At 40.4% G+C, this 18,218-nt stretch overlaps 1 protein-coding gene across 1 annotated transcript in view; it reads left to right on the forward strand.

The window, feature by feature from the left end:
• Positions 1-3,341: 3,341 nt before the first annotated feature.
• Positions 3,342-18,218, forward strand: part of LOC106601207 (germ cell-specific gene 1-like protein) — a 51,544-nt gene continuing 36,667 nt past the window's right edge. Inside the window, exon 1 of the mRNA XM_014193216.2 lies at positions 3,342-3,863. The gene's annotated coding sequence lies outside the window, so the exon portion shown is untranslated. The remainder of the gene's footprint in view (positions 3,864-18,218) is intronic.

Below are 18,218 nucleotides of genomic sequence, written 5' to 3' on the forward strand. Positions count from 1 at the left end.
AGACTCCAATATCCTTACAGATAAAGTACAAAAAGCAGAAGTCGTAGGTGAAAAGTTTCAGGAGCCCTGCAGGTATAAATAAATACCCTGTGTGGTACCTTAATGAAGACTCTATGCTGAAACACATAGCTGTTTTCATATGCTATATGCCCAGTATATTAAGGCCTTTTGTAACTTTAACATTTGCCTGAGTGCCTGGACCTTTCACTCTTTGGTTGGATTTGAGTTTTCGGTTTTTCTGATCAAAAGTAAACAGGGCTTTATAGTTGATGATGTGATTCTAGTAATATTATACATTAGAATACATTGGGAAATGTGATGGTTAAAATAGGTCTATTGAAATATGTAGGCTAAAGAAAGACATCCAGTACGGGTACTTAGCCAGTGTTCCTCCCTACGTGAGTTCAGGGTTTAGAACTGTGCTCCAACTGGGTTGTTAATTGCTCATTCAGGGATTTGATTGGCATCCTGAACACTTGCTTTTCATATATTAGACCTTTTCCACAAAACCATCTCAGGTCGGTCGAACGCATGCATTGAGGCTTTGCTGTTACTTGAGCAAATGAAGTATTCCTAGACAGGTATAAATGCGACGTAATGTATTAAAGTGCTATCTTCGTTTTTCTTGAGATTATGCATATTGTTGACCCTCCTCACTTTGATAATCTGAAGATTAGCTAAATCTATAGACTATGTTTAGATCACTGTTCTGTTGTAAGGGGCAAGCAGCAGTTGCTACATGCATTGTTTTTACTTATAAATCAATGATATGTACCCATTGATTCTTGAAGAATATAATTTAGAAATGCCTCACGACCTTAATTCAACTGTCGTGCCCCATCAGAACCCACAATATAAACTTGTTTTAATCCAATGTTTGTAAACAATGTATTTATAACTAAGCACTGTATAGCCTCAAAACATGGTTAAAACTATAATGTTGATATCATGGATAGTCAGTCCTTGCGTCCATAGCTCTGTCTATGAATTTGAGAGTGGTTCGATTTCTCCAGCCCCATCCCCCAGCTTTTTACAGATAAAATCTTGGGGATTTAATTTTGTTATTGTTTCAAACGCGGATTGTCCCTTTCAGGTGGATTTTGAGTTCCTTCTCCAAGCAACATTGTCAGCTTTGTGCTCCCTAAGGTATATGACATGTCAGGTGAGGGTTAATTCACTGAAGAGGTAGATCATTAAAACATGCATTCAAACTGTAGATTCTAAATTTAAATTCGAATTATTTTATGACCTCGCCTGGTATAACGTCCCTATAAAAATAATATATTTCTTTATAGATAATGGACTACTTTATTGACAACAATATATTTTTATATTTATGCCATGGCTGAGGCAGAGAACTCCTGTAAATTTGTAAATCTTTTATTGATTTTATGTTTTTTATCAACTTTTTATTTTGTTAACTTATCGATTCAACATTGTCATAAGACCGGCAATTCAGTTAGTTTTGTCAAGATAACCCGAAGGCTAGATAGCTAGCTTGCTAGCCTCTGGGTTATCTTGACAAAACTAACTGACTTGCCAGTTTTATGACAATGTATAGCTATTTATTTTATTTTTTTAACTGGAGATGGCACAAGCTTGGACATCACACAGAGGCTTGTAGTTTTGAGTGGACCTCTCACTCCAAGGTGGACTATCCTAATAATTGATGTGTAGTGAGCCTCTGCCCCCCAACCCCCCACCCCCAACCCCACCTTGCTGGATGTGACCACTGATTTCCCCCTACTCAAGCCTGCTTCCGGGTATCAGAGGAGCTGAGAACAGCATGGTGGAGGAGAGTTCTAAGGGAGAGTGAAGGCTCTTGACTGACTTGGTGACGGGTGTACTGTAGACTTGACCTATGTGCAGCCCACCGAAGTTGGATGTGACCTGGACGTGCCAGCCTCTGACTGTTGAAGACATGTACTTTTTTGTTTTTAAGCGTCTTTGAGATTATCTGTACAAGGAAAAGTGCTATATAAAATAAATAAATAAATAAATAAATGTACAGTATATATATATATATTTATTTATTTATTTTATATAGCACTTTTCCTTATACAGATAATATATATATATATATATATATATATCAGCAATGGATTGATAATCATTTGTTTTAGAGTCAAGGACACAACAGTAACATTGCCTGTGATACATTACATTCACTTATATCAGTGCCTATGTTTCCTGTATCTATATCGGATGGATATCTGTCCTTGTTGATGCCGCTCTTTTCACCTCTAAATTCTTTGTGTGACTAAGCATAGAACATGTTTGAGTACTACGCTGCTTCTATGCATGTCAGGACTACTGCTACTGTATTTATGAGTGTATGCATGTTCATACTGTGTATGTAGGTATGTAAAGGCCTACATTTACTGGTAAGTGTGTGCATGTGCACATGTGTAACTGGCATAGACACATTTTCCACAGTTAGGGTTCTGTGATGCAGTTGCTATGGTAACCATGGTAGAAATAGACGGGTATCTGCATGGGAACGAAATAATTGAACTGTGTTATTTAGAAATAGAGACAGAAAATAAAAGATTGGTGAATGAGTGTGCACACTGCAGTACATTAAAAGTGCATCAGCGTGGATGGGGGCCATAGGCCAGGCCATTATGACTAGGAGAGAGTGAGTGGGTCTGTACTGCATTCACTGCCTGTGCTTGAGAGGAGATAAGCACTCAGCGACAACACTAATTAAATAGGGAAACGATATTGTTTAGAACCTCTGTTATTGTACATGATAACATGGTTTCCTAATCACAATGTGATAAATCTAATCAGGTAGGTTATTCGATAACCTAGGCTTTCATTGCTGTAATTTCAGTGCATGGTATTCCTTGCAGTAGGGTAATTTAATGAGACATTTCATAAGTCAGGAGTCAGTTGAGAAGGGCTTTATGTTATGTGTTGGGTGTCAGTGTGCTGTAGCTAAGGTAGGCTACAGTTACTGAATGGCAGGCTTTATCCCTAAACATCAGAGATTTTAAAGACCAGGCAAATAACCACATCAACCAGTATGCTGTCTGTATCTTTATTAAACCCATTTTCTTAACATCTTTCAACCACTGTCACGTCTCTTTATGGGTTCCTTTGTAGTGAATTCAGTAATCATGCACTTGGATGAAATAAGAACAATGAAACTGATTGAAAGAGCAAAGATAGCAAAATGCAGTGATTTAAAACAGTAATATTTTGCGCTCAGTGTTTATATATATATATAATATAATATATAAATACAAAAATCATTAAGTAGAAAACATTGGGAAAGGGAGGGGAGATGGAGGGATGTGATGGGAAGAGATGAGGGAGGGGGTGCAGGAATATGAGTGTATGCATTTTCAAGGCGGTCTTTCAGTAGCAAAAAAACAGTAACAGGAAAACGAATAGGTCTACGGATAGATGCATGCTTTTATACGATGTACGTATCATGGAAATAGGCACTTGAGATTTATAATTATTAGTTGTACAGTTAGTGCGGTGACACTGGCAATGCGTTTAATTTGAGCTCGAGCTAGGTGGTTTCACCTAAACAGTGTGTGAAAGAGGAAAGGAGAGGGAACAAGAGGGGAGGGGGTGTATGGACCTCACTGGTTACGGGACCTACAGGCACCCCGATTGTGCTCTCATAATTTGTGGAGGTGAGGACAAAAGAAAGGGAAAATTGGAGGAAAGGCCCAGGATTTGATTGTGACGGGGCCCCCGACTCGCCGCCGCTGGTCGGGGTTGTCAAGACTACAAAGGGTGAAGGAAAAGCGGCGGAGCAGTCGACTCAAGACCGGGGTTTCCTGCCAGAGCAGCGGGAGTGTCACAAAACAACCTTTTACTCTTCGTGGGGCCTTAAGCGTTCCCAGGTAACGAATGCATTGAAAGAGTGTCTCTGTCTTGTTTTTCTCAGCATTTAGTACGGGGAAATTACATGTTGGGGGGAAGATTGTCTGCAGCAACATCCGCTTTATTCAGTGTTATATATGCTTACCCACCTACCACTGCTGTATTTCTAACATCTGCACCTAATCACCCTCTTTTTGTAAGCTGCTTGCCTTCCCGTCCTATTATGATTATTGGCCAGACCAGGTAGCTAACATTGCTAGTTAGCTAGCTAATTGTGTTCGTTGTGCACAAATCTATTTTATCAGGATAGCTAACGTAGCTAAATTGCAGCAAAATAACTCAAACCCAATTTGCAATGACGTAAATGGGTTTCTATAGCACAGCCTAGCTAGTCCAGCAGCACCCACTAATTGTGATGCATAAAGCTAACGTTAAACGTGCTAGCTAGCTAATATTAGCTACAACTAACGTCAACATGAAACTACTATCTAGATTCTAGAAGCTGCCCGCGCATAGTTTGGTCTGCAACTAACTAAATAACATACAGGGTGTGCTCAAATGGCTAGCTGGTATTAAACATTTAGCATCCTATTCAATGTTATTCACTAGCTACTGTTTTTTCTAGCTAGCTACATCATAATATCTAGCTATGTGCCATGGCATTGGTTTAGTAGAGGACGTGGTTCATCAACCTACTTCTGTCCTGGCCTATAACTCTACAGACAACTTGTTTACAGTGCGTGAGGCCAGTGGTTACGTTTAGCACCTGGTGTGACAGCACTGTGTTGTCAATAAAAGCTTCATTGGTCTGTAATCGAATAGGCTGTTTCTTCATAAACTGTCATATTTTATACCATAATGAATTTATCACGTCACCACCATCAACATTTTAATTACAGCCAGTAAAACGGAGTAATATTGGTCCAAAAGTATTCAACCCCAAACAATTAGGCTACTGGATGTATAGTAAACTGACTTGGAAAACGAAACTGACCAAATGTGTAACGATATCACTTGTTTCACTGTCACGATTGAAACCTGCCAAATATCATTCAAATCAAAGATTATTGGTCATGTAAACAGATTTGTAGGTGCAGGGAAATCCAGTAGTGGATACATAGCAGTAAAAAAGAAAAAATGCACACAAAATCCAGAAAAACACAAATAAAGAAGTTCAGAAATATCAGAAGGAGCAATGTCAGAGAATGGAATATAAATACATATACAGTACCGGTCAAAAGTTTGGACACCTACTCATTCAAGGGTTTTTCTTTATTTTTACTATTTTCTACATTGTAGAATAATAGAGAACACATCAAAACTATGAAATAACACATGGAATCGTGTAGTAACCAAAAAAGTGTTCAACAAATCAAAATATATTTTAGATTCTTCAAAGTAGCCAACCTTTGCCTTGATAACAGCTTTGCATACTCTTGGCATTCTCTCAACCAGGTTCACCTGGAATGCTTTTCCAACAGTCTTGTAGGAGTTCCCACATATGCTGAGCACTTGTCGGCTGCTTTTCCTTCACTCCGCGGTCCAACTCATTCCAAACCATCTCAATTGGGTTGAGGTCGGGTGATTGTGGAGGCCTGGTCATCTGATGCAGCACTCCATCACACTCCTTCTTGGTCAATTAGCCCTTACACAGCCTGGAGGTGTGTATGGTCATTGTCCTGTTGGAAAACAAATGATAGTCCCACTAAGCACAAACCTAATGGGATGGTTACTTGAACTCTGTGAAGCATTTATTTGGGCTGCAATTTCTGAGGCTGGTAACTCTAATGAACTTGTCCTCTGCCGCAGAGGTAACTCTGGGTCTTCCTTTCCTGTGGCGGTCCTCATGAGAGCGAGTTTCATCATAGCGCTTGATGGTTTTTGCGACTGCACTTGAAGAAACTTTCAACGTTCTTGAAATTTTCCGTATTGACTGACCTTCATGTCTTAAAGTAATGATGGATTGTCGTTTCTCTTTGCTTATTTGAGCTGTTCTTGCCATAATATGGACTTGGTCTTTTACCAAATAAGGCTGTCTTCTGTGTACTACCCCTACCTTGTCACAACACAACTGATTGGCTCAAACGCTTTAAGAAGGAAAGAAATTCCAAAGACTTTTAACAAGGCACACCTGTTAATTGAAATGCATTCCAGGTGACTACCTCATGTAGCTGGTTGAGAGAATGCCACGAGTGTGCAAAGCTGTCATCAAGGCAAAGGGTGGCTACTTTGAAGAATCTCATATAAAATAGATTTGGACTTGTTTAACACTTTTTTTGGTTACTACATGATTCCATATGTTATTTCATAGTTTTGTTGTCTTCACTGTTATTCTACAATGTGGAAAATAGTAAAAACAAAGAAAAACCCTTGAATGAGTAGGTGTGTCCAAACCTTTGACTCGTATTGTACATAAACTCAGCAAAAAAAAATGAAACGTCCTCTCACTGTCAGCTGCATTTATTTTCAGCAAACTTAACATGTGTAAATATTTGTATGAACATAACAGGATTCAACAACTGAGACATTAACTGAACAAGTTCCACAGACATGTGACTAACAGAAATGGAATAATGTGTCCCTGAACAAAGGGGGGGTCAAAATCAAAAGCAACAGTCAGTATCTGGTGTGGCCACCAGCTGCATTAAGTACTGCAGTGCATCTCCTCCTCATGGACTGCACCAGATTTGCCAGTTCTTTCTATGAAATGTTACCCCAATCTTCCACCAAGGCCCCTGCAAGTTCCCAGACCTTTCTGGGGGAATGGCCCTAGCCTTCACCCTCGATCCAACAGGTCCCAGACGTGCTCAATGGGATTGAGATCTGGGCTCTTCGCTGGCCAAAGCAGAACACTGACATTCCTGTCTTGCAGGAAATCACTCACAGAATGAGTAGTATGGCTGGTGGCATTGTCATGCTGGAGGGTCATGTCAGAATGAGCCTGCAGGAAGGGTACCACATGAGGGATGAGGATCTTTCCTGTAATGCCATAACGTTGAGATTGCCTGCAATGACAACAAGCTCAGTCTGATGATGCTGTGACACACCGCCCCAGACCATGACGGACCCTCCACCTCCAAATCGATCCCGCTCCAGAGTACAGGCCTCGGTGTAACGCTCATTCCTTCGACGATAAACGCAAATCCGACCATCATCCCTGGTGAGACAAAACCATTACTCGTCAGAGAAGAGCACTTTTTGTCAGTTCTGTCTGGTCCAGCGACGGTGGGTTTGTGCCCATAGGTGATGTTGTTGCCGGTGATGTCTGGTGAGGACCTGCCTTACAACAGGCCTACAAGCCCTCAGTCCAGCCTCTCTCAGCCTATTGCGGACAGTCTGAGCACTGATGGAGGGATTGTGCGTTCCTGGTGTAACTCGGGCAGTTGTTGTTGCCATCCTGTACCTGTCCCGCAGGTGTGATGTTCGGATGTACCGATCCTGTGCAGGTGTTGTTACACGTGATCTGCCACTGCGAGGATGGTCAGCTGTCCATCCTGTCTCCCTGTAGCGCTGTCTTAGCCATCTCACAGTACGGACATTGAATTTATTGCCCTGGCCACATCTGCAGTCCTCATGCCTCCTTGCAGCATGCCTAAGGCACGTTCACACAGATGAGCAGGGACCCTGGGCATCTTTCTTTCGGTGTTTTTCAGAGTCAGTAGAAAGGCCTCTTTAGTGTTGTAAATTTTCATAACTGTGACCTTAATTGCCTACCGTCTGTAAGCTGTTAGTGTCTTAACGACCGTTCCACAGGTGCATGTTCATTAATTGTTTATGGTTCATTGAACAAGCATTGGAAACAATAATTGTGTCCTTCAAACTTTCCTTTCGTCAAAGAATCCTCCATTTGCAGCAATTACAGCCTTGCAGACCTTTAGCATTCTAGTTGTCAATTTGTTGAGATAATCTGATAAGATTTCACCCCATGCTTCCTGAAGCACCTCCCACAAGTTGGATTGGCTTGATGGGCACTTCTTACATACCATACGGTCAAGCTGCTCCCACAACAGCTCAATAGGGTTGAGATCTGGTGACTGTGCTGGCCACTCCATTATAGACAGAATACCAGCTGACAGCTTCTTCCCTAAATAGTTATTTCATAGTTTGGAGCTGTGCTTTGGGTCATTGTCCTGTTGTAGGAGGAAATTGGCTCCAATTAAGTGCTGCCTGCAGGGTATGGCGTGGTGTTGCAAAATGGAGTGCTAGCCTTCCTTCTTCCAGATCCCTTTTACCCAGTACAAATCTCCCACTTTACCACCACCAAAGCACCCCCAGACCATCACATTGCCTCCACCATGCTTGACAGATGGCGTCAAGCACTCCTCCAGCATCTTTTAATTTTTTCTGCATCTCACTAGTGTTCTTTTTTGTGATCCTAACACCTCAAACTTAGATTTGTCTGTCCATAACACTTTTTTCCAATCTTCCTCTGTCCAGTGTCTGTGTTCTTTTGCCCATCTTAATCTTTTATTTTTATTGGCCAGTGTGAGATATGGCTTTTTCTTTGCAACTCTGCCTAGAAGGCCAGCATCCCGGAGTCACCTCTTCACTGTTGACGTTGAAACTGGTGTTTTGCGGGTACTATTTAATGAAGCTGCCAGTTGAGGACTTGTGAGGCATCTGTTTCTCAAACTAGACACTCTAATTTACTTGTCCTCTTGCTCAGTTATGCACCGGGGCCTCCCTCTCCTCTTTCTATTCTGGTTAGAGACAGTTTTTGCTGTTCTGTGAAGGGAGTAGTACACAGCATTGTACGAGATCTTCAGTTTCTTGGCAATTCCCTGCATGGAATAGCCTTCATTTCTCAGAACAAGAATAGACCGACGAGTTTCAGAAGAAAGTTATTTGTTTCTGGCCATTTTGAGCCTGTAATCGATCCCACAAATGCTGATGCTCCAGATACTGAACTAGTCTAAAGAAGGCCAGTTTTATTGCTTCTTTAATCAGCTCCACAGTTTTCAGCTGTGCTAACATAATTGCAAAGGGTTTTCTAATGATCAATTAGCCTTTTAAAATGCTAAACTTTGATTAGCTAACACAACGTGCCATTGGAACACAGGAGTGATGTCCAGCGCATATATATATATATATATATATATATATATATATATATATATACACATACATACATACATACATACACACACACACACACACACACACACACACACACACACACACACACACACACACCACAGTTGAAGTCGGAACATTATATACACCTTAGCCAAATACATTTAAACTCAGTTTTTCACAATTCCTGGCATTTAATCCTAGTAAAAATTCCATGTCTTAGGTCAGTTAGGATCACCACTTTATTTTAAGAATGTGAAATGTCAGAATAATAGTAGAGAGAATGATTTATTTAAGCTTTTATTTCTTTCATCACATTCCCAGTGGGTCAGAAGTTTACATACACTCAATTTAGTATTTGGTAGCCTTGCCTTTAAATTGTTTAACTTGGGTCAAATGTTTCTGGTAGCCTTCCACAAGCTTCCCACAATAAGTTGGGTGAATTTTGGCCCATTCTTCCTGACAGAGCTGGTGTAACTGAGTCAGGTTTGTAGGCCTCCTTGCTCACACACGCTTTTTCAGTTCTGCCCACACATTTGCTATAGGATTGAGGTCAGGGCTTTGTGATGGCCACTCCAATACCTTGACTTTGTTGTCCTTAAGCCATTTTGCCACAACTTTGGAAGTATGCTTGGGGTCATTGTCCATTTGGTTGCAAATGGGTCTTCCAACTTTTAACTTCCTGACTGATGTCATGAGATGTTGCTTCAATATATCCACATAACTTTCTTCCTCATGATACCATCTATTTAGTGAAGTGAACCAGTCCTTCCTGCATCAAAGCACCCCCACAACATGATGCTGCCACTCCTGTGCTTCACGGTTGGGATGGTGTTCTTCGGCTTGCAAGCGTCCCCCTTTTTCCTCCAAACATAACGATGGTCATTATTAGAGGTCGACCGATTAATCGGAATGGCCGATTAATTTGGGCCTATTTCAAGTTTTTATAACAATCGGTAATCTGTATTTTTGGACACCGATTTGCCGTTTTATTTATTTATTTATTTTTTACACCTTTTATTTAACTAGGCAAGTCAGATTAAAAACACATTCTTATTTTCAATGATGGCCTAGGAACGGGGGTTAACTGCCTTGTTCAGGGGCAGAACAACAGATTTTTACCTTGTCACCTCGGGGATTCGTTTTTGCAACCTTCCGGTTACTAGTCCAACGCTCTAACCACCTGCCTTACATTGCACTCCACAAGGAGCCTGCATGGCAGGCTGACTACATGTTACGTGAGGGCAGCAAGAAGCCAAGGTAAGTTGCTAGCTAGCATTAAACTTATCTTATAAAAAACTATCAATCTTAACATAATCACTAGTTAAACTAGTAATATCATCAACCATGTGTAGTTATCTAACGTGTCCTGCGTTGCATATAATCGATGCAGTGCTTGTTAATTTCTCATCAAATCACAGCCTACTTCAACAAACGGGTGATGATTTAACAAGCGCATTTGCGAAAAAAGCACTGTCGTTGCACCAATGTACCTAACCATAAACATCAATGCCTTTCTTTAAAATCAATACACAAGTATATATTTTTAAACCTGCATATTTAGTTAATATTGCCTGCTAACATGAATTTCTTATAACTAGGGATGTGACGTTGTGTTACTTCTCTTGCGTTCCGTGCAAGCAGTCAGGGTATATACATAGCAGTTTGGCCGCCTGGCTCATTGCGAACTGTGTGAAGTCCATTTATTCCTAACAAAGGCCGTAACTAATTTGCCAGAATTGTACATAATTATGACATAACATTGAAGGTTGTGCAAGGTAACAGGAATATTTAGACTTAGGGATGCCACCCATTAGATAAAATACGGAACGGTTCCGTATTTCACTGAAATAATAAATGTTTCGTTTTCGAAATAATCGTTTCCGGATTCAACCATATTAATGACCAAAGGCTCGTATTTCTGTGTGTTATTATGTTATAATTAAGTCTATGATTTGATATTTGATAGAGCAGTCTGACTGAGCGATGGTAGGTAGCAGCAGGCTCGTAAGCATTCATTCAAACAGCACCTTCGTGCGATTTCCAGCAGCTCTTCGCAATTCTTTAAGCATTGCGCTGTTTATGACTTCAACCCCCAAGATTAGGCTGGTGTAACCGATGTGAAATGGCTAGCTAGTTAGCGGGGTGCGCGCTAATAGCGTTTCAAACGTCACTCGCTCTGAGACTTGGGAGTGGTTGTTCCCCTTGCTCTACATGGGTAACACTGCTTCGAGAGTGGCTGTTGTTGATGTGTTCCTGGTTCGAGCCCAGGTAGGAGCGAGGAGAGGTACGGAAGCTATACTGTTACACTGGCAATACTAAAGTGCCTATAAGAACATCCAATAGTCAAAGGTATATGAAATATACTGCTAAAAAAAATAAAGGGAACACTTAAACAACACAATGTAACTCCAAGTCAATCACACTTCTGTGAAATCAAACTGTCCACTTAGGAAGCAACATTGATTGACAATAAATTTCACATGCTGTTGTGCAAATGGAATAGACAACAGGTGGAAATGATAGGCAATAAGCAAGACACCCCCAATAAAGGAGTGGTTCTGCAGGTGGAGACCACAGACCACTTCTCAGTTCCTATGCTTCCTGGCTGATGTTTTGGTCACTTTTGAATGCTGGCGGTGCTTTCACTCTAGTGGTAGCATGAGACGGAGTCTACAACCCACACAAGTGGCTCAGGCAGTGCAGCTCATCCAGGATGGCACATCAATGCGAGCTGTGGCAAGAAGGTTTGCTGTGTCTGTCAGCGTAGTGTCCAGAGCATGGAGGCGCTACCAGGAGACAGGCCAGTACATCACGAGACGTGGAGGAGGCCATAGGAGGGCAACAACCCAGCAGCAGGACCGCTACCTCCGCCTTTGTGCAAGGAGGAGCAGGAGAAGCACTGCCAGAGCCTTGCAAAATGACCTCCAGCAGGCCACAAATGTGCATGTGTCTGCTCAAACGGTCAGAAACAGACTCCATGAGGGTGGTATGAGGTCCCGACGTCCACAGGTGGGGGTTGTGCTTACAGCCCAACACCGTGCAGGACGTTTGGCATTTGCCAGAGAACACCAAGATTGGCAAATTCGCCACTGGCGCCCTGTGTTCTTCACAGATGAAAGCAGGTTCACACTGAGCATGTGACAGAGTCTGGAGACGCCGTGGAGAACGTTCTGCTGCCTGCAACATCCTCCAGCATGACCGGTTTGGCGGTGGGTCAGTCATGGTGTGGGGTGGCATTTCTTTGGGGGGCCGCACAGCCCTCCATGTGCTCGCCAGAGGTAGCCTGACTGCCATTAGGTACCGAGATGAGATCCTCAGACCCCTTGTGAGACCATATGCTGGTGTGGTTGGCCCTGGGTTCCTCCTAATGCAAGACAATGCTAGACCTCATGTGGCTGGAGTGTGTCAGCAGTTCCTGCAAGAGGAAGGCATTGATGCTATGGACTGGCCCGCCCGTTCCCCAGACCTGAATCCAATTGAGCACATCTGGGACATCATGTCTCGCTCCATCCACCAATGCCACGTTGCACCACAGACTGTTCAGGAGTTGGCGGATGCTTTAGTCCAGGTCTGGGAGGAGATCCCTCTGGAGACCATCCGCCACCTCATCAGGAGCATGCCCAGGTGTTGTAGGGAGGTCATACAGGCACGTGGAGGCCACACACACTACTGAGCCTCATTTTGACTTGTTTTAAGGACATTATATCAAAGTTGGATCAGCCTATAGTGTGGTTTTCCACTTTAATTTTGAGTGTGACTCCAAATCCAGACCTCCATGGGTTGATAAATTGGATTTCCATTGATTATTTTTGTGTGATTTTGTTGTCAGCACATTCAACTATGTAAAGAAAAAAGTATTTAATAAGATTATTTCTTTCATTCAGATCTAGGATGTGTTGTTTAAGTGTTCCCTTTATTTTTTTGAGCAGTGTATAAATCGTATAGAGCGAAATAGTCCTATAATTCCTATAATATCTACAACCTAAAACTTCTTACCTGGGAATATTGAAGACTCATGTTAAAAGGAACCACCAGCTTTCATATGTTCTCATGTTCTGAGGAACTTAAACGTTAGCTTTTTTACATGGCACATATTGCACTTTTACTTTCTTCTCCAACACTTTGTTTTTGCATTATTTAAACCAAATTGAACATGTTTCATTATTTATTTGAGGCTAAATTGATAGTATTTATGTATTATATTAAGTTAAAATAAGTGTTCATTTAGTATTGTTGTAATTGTCATTATTACAAAAAATAAAATAAATTGTCCAATTAATCGGTATCGGGTTTTTGGTCCTCCAATAATCGGCATCGGCAAAATAAAAATCATAATCGGTCGACCTCTAGTTATTATGGCCAAACAGTTCTATTTTTGTTTCATCAGACCAGAGGACATTTCTCTGAAAAGTACGATCTTTGTCCCCATGTGCAGTTTCAAACCGTAGTCTTGCTTTTTATGCCGGTTTTGGAGCAGTGGCTTCTTCCTTGCTGAGCGACCATTCGGGTTATGGCGATATAGGACTCGTTTTACTGTGGATATAGATACTTTTGTACCTGTTTCCTCCAGCATCTTCACAAGGTCCTTTGCTGTTGTTCGGTGATTGATTTGCACTTTTCGCACAAAAGTACGTTCATCTCTAGGAGACAGAACGCATCTCCTTCCTGAGCGGTATAACGGCTGCGTGGTCCCATGGTGTTTATACTTGCATACTTTGTACAGATGAACGTGGTACCTTCAGGTATTTGGAAATTGCTGCCAAGGATGAACCAGACTTGTGGAGGTCAACATTTTTTTTGGGCTGATTTCTTTTGATTTTCCTATGATGTCATGCAAAGAGGCATTGAGTTTGAAGGTAGGCCTTAAAATACATCCACAGGTACACCTCCAATTGACTCAAATGTTGTCAATTAGCCTAACAGAAGCTTCTAAAGCCATGACATAATTTTCTGGATTTTTCCAAGCTGTTTGATGGCACGGTCAATTTAGTGTATGTGAACTTCTGACCCACTGGAATTGTGATACAGTGAATTATAAGTGAAATAATCTGTCTGTAAACAATTGTTAGAAAAATTACGTGTCATGCACAAAGTAGATGTCCTAACTGACTTGCCAAAACTATAGTTTGTTAATAAGACATTTGTGGAGTGGTTTAAATTACGAGTTTTAATGACTCCAACCTAAGTGTTTGTAAACTTCCGACTTCAACTGTGTATATATAATGGTGTGTAAAGACAGTATAGAAATGGTGTGTACAGCAGTAGTTATAAGATGAGCCATGACTAGAATACAGTATATACAGATCCTTCAGGAAGTATTCATACCCCTTGATTTATTTCACATTTAGTTGTTACTTATACCACATTTAGTTGTTACAGCCATCTACACACACTAACCTATAATGACAAAGTGAAAACATGTTTTTAGAATTTTTTTCAAATGTATTGAAAATTAAATACATTATTTACATTACATAAGTATTCACACCCCTGAATCAATACATGTTAGAACCACCTTTGGCAGTGATTACAGCTGTGACTCTTTCTACATACGTCTCTAAGAGCTTTGCACACCTGGATTGTACAATATTTGCACATTATTCTTCATGTTATTCAAGCTCTGTCAAGTTGGTTGTTGATCATTGCTAGACAACCATTTACAAGTCTTGCCATAGATTTTCAAGTCGATTTAAGTCAAAACTGCGACTTGGCCACTCAGGAACATTCAATGTCATCTTGGTAAGCAACTCCAGTGTATATTTGGCCTTGTTTTTTTAGGTTATTGTCCTGCTGAAAGGTGAATTTGTCTCCCAGTGTCTGTGGGAAAGCAGACGTAACCAGGTTTTCTTCCTGGATTTTACCTGTGCGTAGCTCTATTCCGTTTATTTTTATACTCCCAACAAACTCCCTAGTCTTTGCCAATGACAAGCATACCCACAACATGATACAGCCACCACTATGCTTGAAAATATGAAGAGTGGTACTCAGTGATGTGTTGTTTTAGATTTGCCCCGAACATCATTTTGTGTTCAGGAAGTACATTTCTTTGCCACATTTTTTGCGGTTTTACTTTAGTGCCTTACTGCAAATAGAATGCATGTTTTGGAATATTTGTATTCTTTGCGAGGCATTAGAAAACCTCAGTCTTTGTGGTTAAATCTGTATTTGAAATTTGCTGCTAGTCTGAGGGACCTTACAGATAATTATATGTGTGGGGTACAGAGATGAGGTAGGCATAAAAAAAATCATGTTAAACACTGTTATTGCACATAGTGATTCCATGCAACTCATAATGTGACTTGTTAAAACCTCTTACATCTAGACGTTCCGCTAGTAGAACACCTGCTCCAATATCCAATGATGGGCGTGGCGCGAAATACAAAGTCCTCGAAAATCCGAAAACTTCCATTTTTCAAACATATGACTATTTTACACCATTTTAAAGACAAGACTCTCCTTTATCTAACCACACTGTCCGATTTCAAAAAGGCTTTACAGCGAAAGCAAAACATTAGATTATGTCAGCAGAGTACCCAGCCAGAAATAATCAGACACCCATTTTTCAAGCTAGCATATAATGTCACAAAAAACAAAACCACAGCTAAATGCAGCACTAACCTTTGATGATCTTCATCAGATGACACTCCTAGGACATTATGTTATACAATACATGCATGTTTTGTTCAATCAAGTTCATATTTATATCAAAAAACAGCTTTTTACATTAGCATGTGACGTTCAGAACTAGCATACCCACCGAAACTTCCGGTGAATTTACTAAATTACTCACGATAAACGTTCACAAAAAACATAACAATTATTTTAAGAATTATAGATACAGAACTCCTTTATGCAATCGCTATGTCCGATTTTAAAATAGCTTTTCGGTGAAAGCACATTTTGCAATATTCTGAGTAGATAGCTCGCCATCACGGGCTAGCTATTTTGACACCCACCAAGTTTGGCCCTCACCAAACTCAGATTTACTATAAGAAAAATTGGATTACCTTTGCTGTTCTTCGTCAGAATGCACTCCCAGGACTTCTACTTCAATAACAAATGTTGGTTTGGTTCCAAATAATCCATAGCTATATCCAAATAGCGGCATTTTGTTGTGCGTTCAAGACACTATCCGAAGGGTGACGCGCCCGGCGCGTTTCGTGACAAAAAAATTCAAAATATTCCATTACTGTACTTCGAAGCATGTCAAACGCTGTTTAAAATACATTTTTATGCGATTATTTTTTATTTTTTATTTTTTTCTCGTAAAAAAGCAATAATATTCCGACCGGGCGTCGTTGTTTTCGTTCAAAGACTGAAAATAAAAACATGGTGTCGGCTCGTGCACGCGCCCCCAGTCTCATTGTTCTCAGATCGACCACTATCCAAATGCGCTACTGTTTTTCAGCCATGGCCTGCAAAGTCATCATTCACCGTTCTGCCGCCTTCTGAGAGCCTATGGGAGCCGTAGGAAGTGTCACGTTACAGCAGAGATCCTCAGTTTTCAATAAAGAGAGTGTAGAAGGCCAAGAAATGGTCAGAGAGGGCACTTCCTGTAAGGAATCTTCTCAGGTTTTGGCCTGCCAAATGAGTTCTGTTATACTCACAGACACCATTCAAACAGTTTTAGAAACGTTGGAGTGTTTTCTATCCAAAGCTAATAATTATATGCATATTCTAGTTTCTGGGCAGGAGTAATAATCAGATTAAATCGGGTACGTTTTTTATCCGGCCGTGAAAATACTGCCCCCTATCCATAACAAGTTAAGCAAACGTTTACTACAGAACTTAATTAGGCTTGCCATAACAAAAGGGTTGAATAGTTATTGACTCAAGACATTACAGCTTTTCATTTTTAATTAATTTGTAAAAAATCTCTACAAATAAAATTGCACTTTGACATTATGGGTAATTGTGTGTAGCTCAGTAACACAAAATCTAAATTGGATCCATTTTAAATCCAGTCTGTAACACAACAAAATGTGGAAAAAGTCAAAGGGTGTGAATACTTTCTGAAGGCACTGTACATATAAAGTGGGTAAAACAGTATGTAAACATTATTAAAGTGACCAGTGTTAATGACTGAACATAGGGCAGCAGTCTCTAAGTTGCATGGTAGAGTACCGGGTGGTAGATGGCTAGAACAGTGACTAAGGTTCAAGGCCTTGGCTATACAAATTACACTTTTACAAAAGACTGCAGAAGTTGGCTGCAAGCAATTGGTCAATTAAGCACTTTACAGTGTATTTAAAACAGACAATAGACGTGTCACATGGGTCCTCATGAATGATGACCCCATCAAAGTGGCGTCACACCATAATTAGAGTCCCTGTTGATTTAATGCCTTAGAAGGCTGTTAAATACATTTACGTTGAGCTATACCAACCTGTTTTATTCATTTAGTGGGGTGATAAGAAACCACATGGCTGGCTTACCACAGCTTTATAAGATTATTTGTAATCATGTACAATCCATGTAGGCCTACATGGATTCATTGTGATCTTGACATTATTGTGCCACTGTTTTGACCTCATGCTGCTAAGCCTCTGGATAAATACATTTGAATTCAATCACTTTTTGTAAGCACCCCTTTTGATTTGAACGAAACCTTTCATACATATTTGCCAATAGTAGAAGTGCTCAGAAAGTGACTTTTTAAACCTGAATGCCAAAACATTCAAGAGATAAATGTGGTCAAAGGTAAATAAAGGTTAAATAAAATGTCATTAAATGTGGTCAAAGTTGACCTATTTTGCATTCACTGGAAACGATAAACTATTGAGATTGATATTTAAAAGCTTACAAACAGTGTTGTCAAACTGTTTTATAATTGATTGATTTATCTAATTACCATCTGAGGTTTTGGTGTTGTGCTCACCATCTGTTGAGACACAACATGTTCTTGAATACAGGGTGGGCGTCATGTTTTGGCTGATAAATGTATAAAAAAAAAAAATGAAATTTATACTTTGAAATGGTACAACAAACATGGTTGGAGGACCACACATTAGAGAATGTTGACTTGAATGGGAATATAAGTTGGTTTAAATAACACTGTCAATCCTCCATAGGAAACCTATTGAAATATAGATAATAGAATAGACATGACCAGTTAAGTTGACATTTGACGGTGGGTGGACCGGCGGCCATCTTTGTGGTAGTAATTAGAAGTACAAATTTAAATTAAATGTGAATGGTGTACCAGTTAAATTCCAGTGGTCTGAAGGGATAAGTCATTCTATGAATAAATTTCTAGCATGTTGTGTCTCAACCGATGGCGGGCACAACACACAAACTTC

Source organism: Salmo salar, chromosome ssa03, assembly GCF_905237065.1.
Source record: "Salmo salar chromosome ssa03, Ssal_v3.1, whole genome shotgun sequence".
In the NCBI taxonomy this organism is placed as follows: domain Eukaryota; kingdom Metazoa; phylum Chordata; class Actinopteri; order Salmoniformes; family Salmonidae; genus Salmo; species Salmo salar.